The sequence below is a fragment of the Eucyclogobius newberryi genome, unplaced genomic scaffold (genome assembly GCF_026437365.1).
Source record: "Eucyclogobius newberryi isolate DKJ021-1_F unplaced genomic scaffold, fEucNew1.0.hap1 SCAF_15, whole genome shotgun sequence".
Taxonomy (NCBI): domain Eukaryota; kingdom Metazoa; phylum Chordata; class Actinopteri; order Gobiiformes; family Gobiidae; genus Eucyclogobius; species Eucyclogobius newberryi.
This window is the reverse complement of record NW_027315779.1, coordinates 5,501,668-5,511,472: the sequence shown is the minus strand read 5'-3', so window position 1 is coordinate 5,511,472 and position 9,805 is coordinate 5,501,668.

Genomic DNA, 9,805 nt, shown 5'->3' with positions numbered 1-9,805 from the left:
TGTGACAAATGAGAACACCTCAGGCTGAGGCTTCATCCAGACGTCTGCTCTACCACTGAAACCTGGAAAGCACCATTAACTTTTTTTGGCTCTTTTTCTCTCAAATCAACATCTGATGTTAAAACTATGTATATGCATTGCATTTGGGTGGATGTATTTTTAAGGCAACAGCTAAGACCCTACAGTACTATGATATTCTGGCACATTATTTAGTGACATTAGAGTCTTTGGCAACCGCGGCTTTAAGTGCAGCCAGGGAATGGGCTAGAGGATGAGGTCTAGCTCGTGTACAATTTTCTATCTATTTGGCATATTTTTTGTTAAATTGTAACATGAAATCATCATGCATTGCTCAATTCAAATAGAAATATTTGATGACCAAATGAAGAAGGAGACTACTACATGTGAGTGAAAAGCAGAAAACCATCCAAACAATAAGAGAGGTCAAAGTAAAGTGCTGCAGTGTTAGCAGTGTTCTTGACGTCAGGACATTTCAGTGTCAGTGTCAGCAAGTGTCGCCTTCATGCAGCGCTGTGTGTAGGATAAACACTTACTGAGTGTTTCTCTGAGCTGCAGTAATAGCAGCAGATATACTAGGCTGATCCTAGAGCTCTAATAAGCGGCACAGCTAATAGCTCATACAGAGGTCAAGTCATTGCAATGATAATGATGCTATTGTCCTGTTAGACATGCTACTTAAGACTACCCAATATCCACCTGTAGTTAGCAGCAATTTCGATGAAATAACAAAAAATTTAATTTATCTATTTGCAATACATAGTTCTTTCTATTTGCATGTTGCAAAGTGTCCATGGATGTGTTAAGTCAACGGATAAAGCTAAATTGCCTATAGAGAATAATTGTGTTTAGAAAGTTACAAATGATTGTTAAAAAAAATGACAAAGCTTTATCATCACCCACAAGCATAAAGATAACAATTAATGAGTCACATGAACGCAAACATGTTAAAATAACAATATTCATAGACTCAAAGTTTTTTTTTAAGTATTATGTTTTTTGGTGTATGAAATCAATCATCTTATTAGTATTTCTGAAGAGCTTCAAAGCTAATTTTATTGTCAAGTATGTAGATTTAACACACATCTTGCCTCATTCATTAAGGGTCTTGGAAAGAGCTTAAGACAAACATGTTGGCTATTGACAATCCATTATTTCATATACAATGCATTTTATTCTGCCTTGCAACCATCAAAGGCAAGTGTCAAAAACAGCCCACTACTGACTATAAATAGTATTTCCTCAATTAAGCACAATTTGTGCAGACTCCATGGTTAGTATGTTATAAGCAGATAAACTAAAACGAGTTTGCATGGCACTGGCAGGTCCAGTGGCCGGTGACCCGAGTGTGTCATTTGCTGTCATGTTGAATATGTAGACTGTGTGTATACATTAAATCATGAGGACAGCGGGGTGCAAGGAGAAAAATGTGCTGCTAATGCACTGTGGCTTGGTATATATTTAAAGACATGCTGTGCACAAAACAATGGTTCAAATCAGCGTGACGGACAGCACTGGGTCTCTTGCTATGCTCTGCATTTTTCAGCATCTGTTTGAACAGACTCTCTGCTGCTTTGACAAAAGACTAACAACACTTCACTTATGTTATACATGTGCATTTTTACATAAAACCTGCACTATACTAACACTTGTGACAGCTGGAGAAGGGAGGGAGAGACATTACTGGACTAAACTCACAATGCAGCTCCAACCATCTCTGCCTGCATGTGTGCTGGCACCTAACCACTAGGCTTAAGGAATAGGTTGCATTCATATTCTTTCTAGAATTTGATGATGTCATATAATTTCAGATAGAGGGCAACAGCCTAAAATCCTAACCCTAATCCCTGTAGCTACCGTTAAAACATATTTCACTTTTGTTGATTTATGCAGAGAGATAGGCCCAGTAATCAAAGGTATAGTGCAGGGCTATTCAACTTTAGGCCCAAGGGCCAAATCAGGCCCTCCAAGCAATTTAATCTGGCCCACGACCCATTTTTCAACATTAGTTTAAACCTGGTTTGGTCTTGGTTTAGTCCTTGTTTAATTCTGCTTAATACCTTTTTTTGAGTATGGGTTAGTCCTGGCTCAGACCTGGTGTCTGTGCTCAGGTCCCTGCACTAGCTTCCTGTTGCTCAGAGAATACACTCTCCATGGCCTAGCACCAAAGTACATTCCTGAAATGCAGTGACATGTGAGCCACCTGAGAACCAGATTCTGAGGACCTCAGAATTGGCCTCCTGCTGATGCCAGGGTCAGGACTTTACATGGGAATCAGCATTTCAGTTTTGTGCCATTAAAATTGGGAAAAGTTTTCCTGAATATGTGAGACTGGCATCTACTCTGATAATGTTCAAATCTCGGCTAAAAATATATTTCTTTAGTTGTGTATATGACAATTTTATTTTCACTCTTCTCTATTATGGTGTTTTCTCTGTTTTGTGATTTAATGCATTTTCTCCTGTTGTGTGAAGCACTTTGATTTGCCTTTTGTACAAACTGTGCTCTATAAATAAACTTGCCTTGCCTAATTACAGATATATTACCAAAAACCAGGGCAACAAATCTGCAATCTGACAGTTTAACAGCAAACTCTACCATCTACCAGAATTCTGACCTTACAAGATGTGTATCAGAGCATGTGGCACCAGGACCCCTGGGTCGAAGGTCAATGATTGACTTGACTTTGTTGGCTTGTCATCTGACCTTCCGTCGTGTGTCTTGGATACCAAAGCCAAACGAGAGGCTGAACTGTGGCAGAGGAGGAAGGCGAAGGAGGAAGATTCAACTCACTCCTCCAGAAGAGCTCTTCCGAGATCCTGGGGAGGCTGGGGACATCGAGTCACAATGGACACGTTCATCACCTCCAATGTCACTCCGAACCTGGTGGTGGCTGCTGTAAGTAAGGGGTGCCATCAGGTTTTGTTGGGATGGGACCAGAGAAGCAACTCACAGGTATCACCAGGCCAAGCACTTGGGCAGTCGCAAAGGCAAAAACTCTGGGCTGGGAAGAGTTTTATCAGGGACAGTACACATAAAACATAGACCTGCAGGAAAGATGCTTGTGCCAGGTTATAGCAAAGTTGCTCATTTACACCTTATAGCAACAACTCAGGAGGGGGAAATACTGCATCAACAACATGATTAACTGTTCGGGTAGAGAACTGTTTATCTTGACCGGGGATGTCGCAAAACAATGGGAGGAATACTTTGAGGATCTCATCAATCTCACGTCACGTCCATCATCCAAGCTGAAATCACCAAGACTGTTACCATGCTCCTTTGTGGCAAGGTTCCAGGGGTAGATGAGATCCATCCTGAGTATCTTAAGTCTCTACTGTTTACAGATGATGTTGTCTTGATGGCTTCATCAAACCAGGACCTGCCACTGGGACGGTTTGCAGAGTGTGAAGTGGCTGGGTTCAAAATCAGCATCTCCAAATCCGAGACTGTGGTTCTTGTCCGGGAAAAGGTGGCTTGCCGTCTCCAGGTGGGTGGAGAGTCCTGGCCCAAGTGGAGGAATTTTGTTCACGATTGAGGACTTGCTGCATCATGAGATTGACAGGCGGATCGGTGCAGCATCTGCCGTGATGTGGTTGCTGTATTGTAAAGACGGAGCTGAGTGGAAAGGCAAAGTTCTTGATTAGCGGTGTTCATGGTCAACCGATAAACAAATAAATTATGATCAAATACTTAACCAAGTGTTTTTTTTTTTAATCTATAGTTGTGTAGCAGAGCAGGTGTTGAATTTAACATTAGCTGAAATAAAATGAAATTACACCGCTGGGGTATCCGGAAAATACATTAAAAAGGACACACAGCTAATTTACAATGAATGTTATAAGAGATTGCTCGTTAAAACAGCATTTACAGATGCTTTTATTCACTTGTGTTGTGCACAGTTCATAGACCGGTCGCTGTTGAACTGCTCTGTGTTTATTCTCGTTATGTACTTTTGGCTATCTTGTCTCATCCAGTAAAAAAAACAACAACAAAAAAGTTGGTTTGCTGACTATTGACCGCAAAGTGCTTTAACTAACGGTTTAATTTTTTTTTAAAGTAATACGTGCATTCTCTCAATTTTCTAGTTAATCTTCCTACTCTCAGCGATGACGATATGAGATTTGGGTGATGATGGACAAGATTGCAAATATAAGCGATTGAAATGAGTTTCTTTAAAAGGAATTCGGCCGATGAGCTCAGTCACACGGAGGTGTGGAGTAGAGCCGCTGCTCCTCCATGTGGAGAGGGAATTTGTCATGTTATGTTATAATGTCATGTGAATGCAACCTTACATGGGCATAGAGTATGTTCAACAATGAAAATAATTGCTGAAAAATTACCATCACGTACTCTCTTGAAACTAGCTGTTTTGGGACGGTATAATGTCTGTATCTTCGTGTTTTTTTTACTCTTTTTTAAAGTAGCCTGCGTTAGCCGCTTTAGCTCGTTCCAAACTTCTTTGTTTCACTTTTCAGAAGAGGCGCTCACAGCTGGAGTTTATCAAAAACTATGCAGAAGTCCATTGCATTACAGCTTCAACTTTGCACAGCAGGTACTATTTATTACACATCATTTACTTAACTTCACTTTATTAAACGTACAATAAAGTGCAAATGCAGAATAGCAATTATACAGTATGAATAGACACAAATGTCTTTATCACATGCAATAATGTCACATTCAGGTGCATATAACTGATGTAAATAGTGTTTATTTTACCATTATTATTATTAGTATTATTTTGTCTTACGCTAGCTGTTTTTATTTTATCTTTAATTTTCCCCTCCATTCCTTATTGAGAAATGAGAGGTTCTGTCTATAGGAGATTTTGTTGATAAGAGTTCTTCTATTAAGAGTGTTTTTTAAACTCTCCTTCTGTCGTCTACGACACTACTACTACTCTCTGAGCAAGGAGGCGAAGCGCGCGCTCTGAGCGAGGAGGCGAAGCGCGCGCTCTGAGCGAGGAGGCGAAAGCGCGCGCTCTGAGCGAGGAGGCGAAAGCGCGCGCTCTGAGCGAGGAGGCGGAGCGCGCGCTCTGAGCGAGGAGGCGGAGCGCGCGCTCTGAGCGAGGAGGCGAAGCGCGCGCTCTGAGCGAGGAGGCGAAGCGCGCGCTCTGAGCGAGGAGGCGAAGCGCGCGCTTTGAGCGAGGAGGCGAAGTGCGCTCTTAGCGCGGAGGTGAAGCGTGCGGAGGCGAAGCGCGCTCTCTGAGCGAGGAGGCGAAGCGCGCGCTCTGAGCGAGGAGGCGAAAGCGCGCGCTCTGAGCGAGGAGGCGAAAGCGCGCGCTCTGAGCGAGTAGGCGAAGCGCGCGCTCTGAGCGAGGAGGCGAAGCGCGCGCTCTGAGCGAGGAGGCGAAGCGCGCGCTCTGAGCGAGGAGGCGAAGCACGCGCTCTGAGCGAGGAGGCGAAGCGCGCGCTTTGAGCGAGGAGGCGAAGCACGCGCTCTGAGCGAGGAGGCGACGCGCGCTCTGAGCGAGGAGGCGAAGCACGCGCTCTGAGCGAGGAGGCGACGCGCGCTCTGAGCGAGGAGGCGAAGCGCGCTCTGGGCTCAGCTACTACGCAATTCAGCTGTTCTGCCTCCGGTTGACAATCTCCATGTCCTGGTCCCACCTGGACTGAACATTGACAGGCAGACCCATCTATCCTATTGCACTACATAACTTTATACCTTTATATTTTATTATGTATATTACATGCCGTTTAGTGCTCAGTGTTCAACGTTTTGTTGTTTGTGTTGCACTGAATCACCTGTGAATTCTGTTTATCGACAAATGGCAATAAACCCTATTCTGATTCTGATTCTTTGATGCTATTCAGGGCCTTTTGTAATCCAAGTATTTCCATTTTAATATAGTAACTTCTAATTCTGATTCAAGTCCAGTTCACATCAATAACAACACTCCTTGAGTCTTCAGTGACAGCTGTAGGGGGAAGGTGGTGTCAGTGTGACAGGGGGAGGGCTTATCTCAATGAGATGCAAATGAGTCCCCCTGTGACTCTGGGCTCTCAGGTGAGAATCTTTAGAGGCAGTTTTCTCAGTAAGAGGAATTCAGAGTTGTATACATTCAAATGACCACAATTTACTCAAATATGATGAAATGTGCATGAGTGAGACATCGTTGGAAAGCTTTGAATTCACACTTTCAGAATCTGTGAATAACTCAAAATGTCTCCGGGGTGACTTGTAACTGGTTTATCCACGGTCAGTCACATATACATTTTGGTCATTGGTTATAACTTTTGATTGGATTTTAAATAGAATAGTTAAATGTCTTTCTACGCCAAGATGGACATTTCCAGTGATCAACCTTTTGTGAGCGCTATTGGCCCATTTTCTCACTCCACTCCTCAAACGCCCCTTGACCTTCCTCGTCAGTCTTGTCTGTCTCGCCTGTCACTGCACGTAAATGACTGGATCCAGCCTAGTGCCTCTGTGAGGGTTTGAGCTGATCTTAGCAGAAGAAAGATAAAGAAAAAGGGAGCAAACGGAAGATTCATTAATGTGCTTTAGTCCAAACGTCCTTGGCTTTTTGCTGAAGGAGGACTCACTATCTTTCTAGTTTCAGAGACTAAACACCAGAAGAGGGTTAATTGAATTCTTTGGAAAAATGAAATAAAACACATATACCCAGAGAGAGAAACACACACATTGCAACAAAAAACAATCAAGATTTGACTGACTTTGAGATCTTGCAGTGGTAGGAGTGAGAAAAAAAATATTAAATATATGAAAATATAAAAAGACAATAATTTTTTTACAATAAATTTTTTTAAGCCAATACCAATATCCAATATTTGTATTGCAGCTAAATGATGTCAGCCAATACAAGTATTACGATTTTAAAATCCATAGCAAGACTGATTTATGTTAAGTTATTGTAAATTTCACTTACTCTTTACTTTTGTAAAAAAATACTACCAAATTGTATTTATCTGGGATATAAAATCATAGTTTAATGTTTGCATACACATGTTTAGCCTAACCACGCTTCCAGTTCCCTTGTTATTCATTAGTCTGTTTGAAAAGGCAAATCAGATACACTGACGACCAACTTGAAAAGACACATAGATGTCTCAGATCAGATCAATCAGACACACACACGCACGCACAAACACACACACACACACTCACGTGCACACACACACACACTTACGAGCACAGACACACACACACACACACACACACTTACGTGCACACACACACACACACACACACTTACGAGCACAGACACACACACACACACACACTTACGTGCACACACACACACACACACACACACTCACGTGCACACACACACACACTTACGAGCACAGACACACACACACACACACTTACGTGCACACACACACACACACACACACACACACACACACACTAGGACAGTGATATCATTACTAAATATTGGCTAAATTTCCAATATCAGATCCTAATTCAGTGATCCCTCGTTTATCGCGGGGGTTACGTACCAAGAAGAACCCGCGGGAGTCAAAACCCGCGAAGTAGAAACCTTCATTTTTTTACAGTTATTATACAATGAAACACTCCATAAAACATTGAAGCCCACGCGCGCTCTCACCGGCCTCTCACGCGCAAACTTCAATTTGGCAAGCGGTTTTACGTACGTGTACATATTAATCCATAACGTTATTGACACAGGTAGAGAAGACGCGGAGAGACTGTTTAGCCAATCAGAATGCAGAACACAATGCATGACACAAATCCGCGAAGCAGCGAGACCGCGTTATGGCGAGGGATCACTATATATTATCTTATGATAATTTATTTATATTTTAGATTCATCTTGAGGGTCTCATCCTTTTTTCTAGGCTCGGGTCATCCTATAATGATCCCATTGTCTGAGACATTCCTTAAATTTGCAGAACAATATTATTTAATTTCATTGATTATAATCTGAATCTCCTGCTTTTCTGATCTTGTTCTGTCCTTCTGTCCCCTTCTCATTTTAACCATTGCCACAGTTCTAAATAGTAAATATAGGCCTGATGTAGTCATATTGTACAGTCAAACGTGAATGAAACAATCTGAAAAGTCTGCCATTATTGATCACTAATTTGCGGAAAATCTGATGTGTTTTAACTTTTTAAGTTGAAAATGTAGACATTTGTATTTGTACAATGATCCCTGAACGGAATGAGACAAAATAAAAATTCTTAAAGACATAAAAATCTCCTCTGTTTTGGAGAGGTCAGGCTGTGTATCTCTGCCTTGGTCCACAAACTAACAAGCACTGCAGCTCTGATGCTTCTGCTCAGCTATGCAGTACACACAAAGCGCGGAGCAGAGACGGAAACTCACACAGAAGCAACTCGGAGAGTTCACTTAAAATTAGGGGTTTAATGGCAGTTTGCACATGAATAAATAGATCTGATAACACAGGGAAGACAGGAAAATTGTGCAGCAAAATGGAGGTCAGACTTTATGTTGTGACAAGCAGCTGCTGTGAAAAGTGGAGGGGACAAAATCACAGATTTTCAAAAGTGAAGGATATGTTTCCCCCCTCAATCAATGGGTCCACACCGGCCCCTCCCTCACCTGTGCCTGCCCTCTCACACCGGCCCCTCCCTCACCTGTGCCCGCCCTCACATATCGGCCCCTCCCTCAACTGTGCCTGCCCTCACACACCGGGCCCTCCCTCAACTGTGCCTGCCCTCTCACACCGGCCCCTCCCTCACCTGTGCCCGCCCTCACACACCGGCCCCTCCCTCAACTGTGCCTGCCCTCTCACACCGGCCCCTCCCTCACCTGTGCCCGCCCTCACACACCGGCCCCTCCCTCAACTGTGCCTGCCCTCACACACCGGCCCCTCCCTCACCTGTGCCCGCCCTCACACACCGGCCCCTCCCTCAACTGTGCCTGCCCTCTCACACCGGCCCCTCCCTCACCTGTGCCCGCCCTCACACACCGGCCCCTCCCTCAACTGTGCCTGCCCTCTCACACCGGCCCCTCCCTCACCTGTGCCCGCCCTCACACACCGGCCCCTCCCTCAACTGTGCCTGCCCTCACACACCGGCCCCTCCCTCACCTGTGCCTGCCCTCACACACCGGCCCCTCCCTCAACTGTGCCTGCCCTCTCACACCGGCCCCTCCCTCACCTGTGCCCGCCCTCACACACCGGCCCCTCCCTCAACTGTGCCTGCCCTCTCACACCGGCCCCTCCCTCACCTGTGCCCGCCCTCACACACCGGCCCCTCCCTCACCCCTTACCACATCCTGTGATAAATATCACAAAATAATAGTTTGCCTTCTCTAATATATCAATCCAGTTAGATTATAACAATTTAACACTCATGTGTCAGCCTTTATTATCTAATACTTAAGTTTTGTGATTGACAGGCATTTGTATAGATCTTTGTCTCACACTGTCACTGACAGTTTATTGAACCCATACATTAGACTTTGTCAGCAATAATAAAATGACAGTGAAATCAAATAGTTATATTCCGATTTTTAGGTGAAGGTTTTGTGGCCAATGAGAAAGTGACAAGGCTTGTCGGGCGACTACAGCTGAGACACGGACTCAAGTGTACAAAACAAATAAATTGACCGTACACATCTAATTATAGTCCTTTTTCTTTTACAAACAGCTCATAATTCTGGTCATGGGAACTGGTGTATTCCTCTTACCCACAATCCTGTTATGGCAAGCTCCTGGGTCAGAGTTGGAGTGTGTTAATCAGAACAGAGCAGTCCCTGGTTTCCTCTGGTGAAGTCGATGGACCCCTGACCGGAGCACAGACCTGGTCTTCAGCACTGAGCTTTCCTGGAT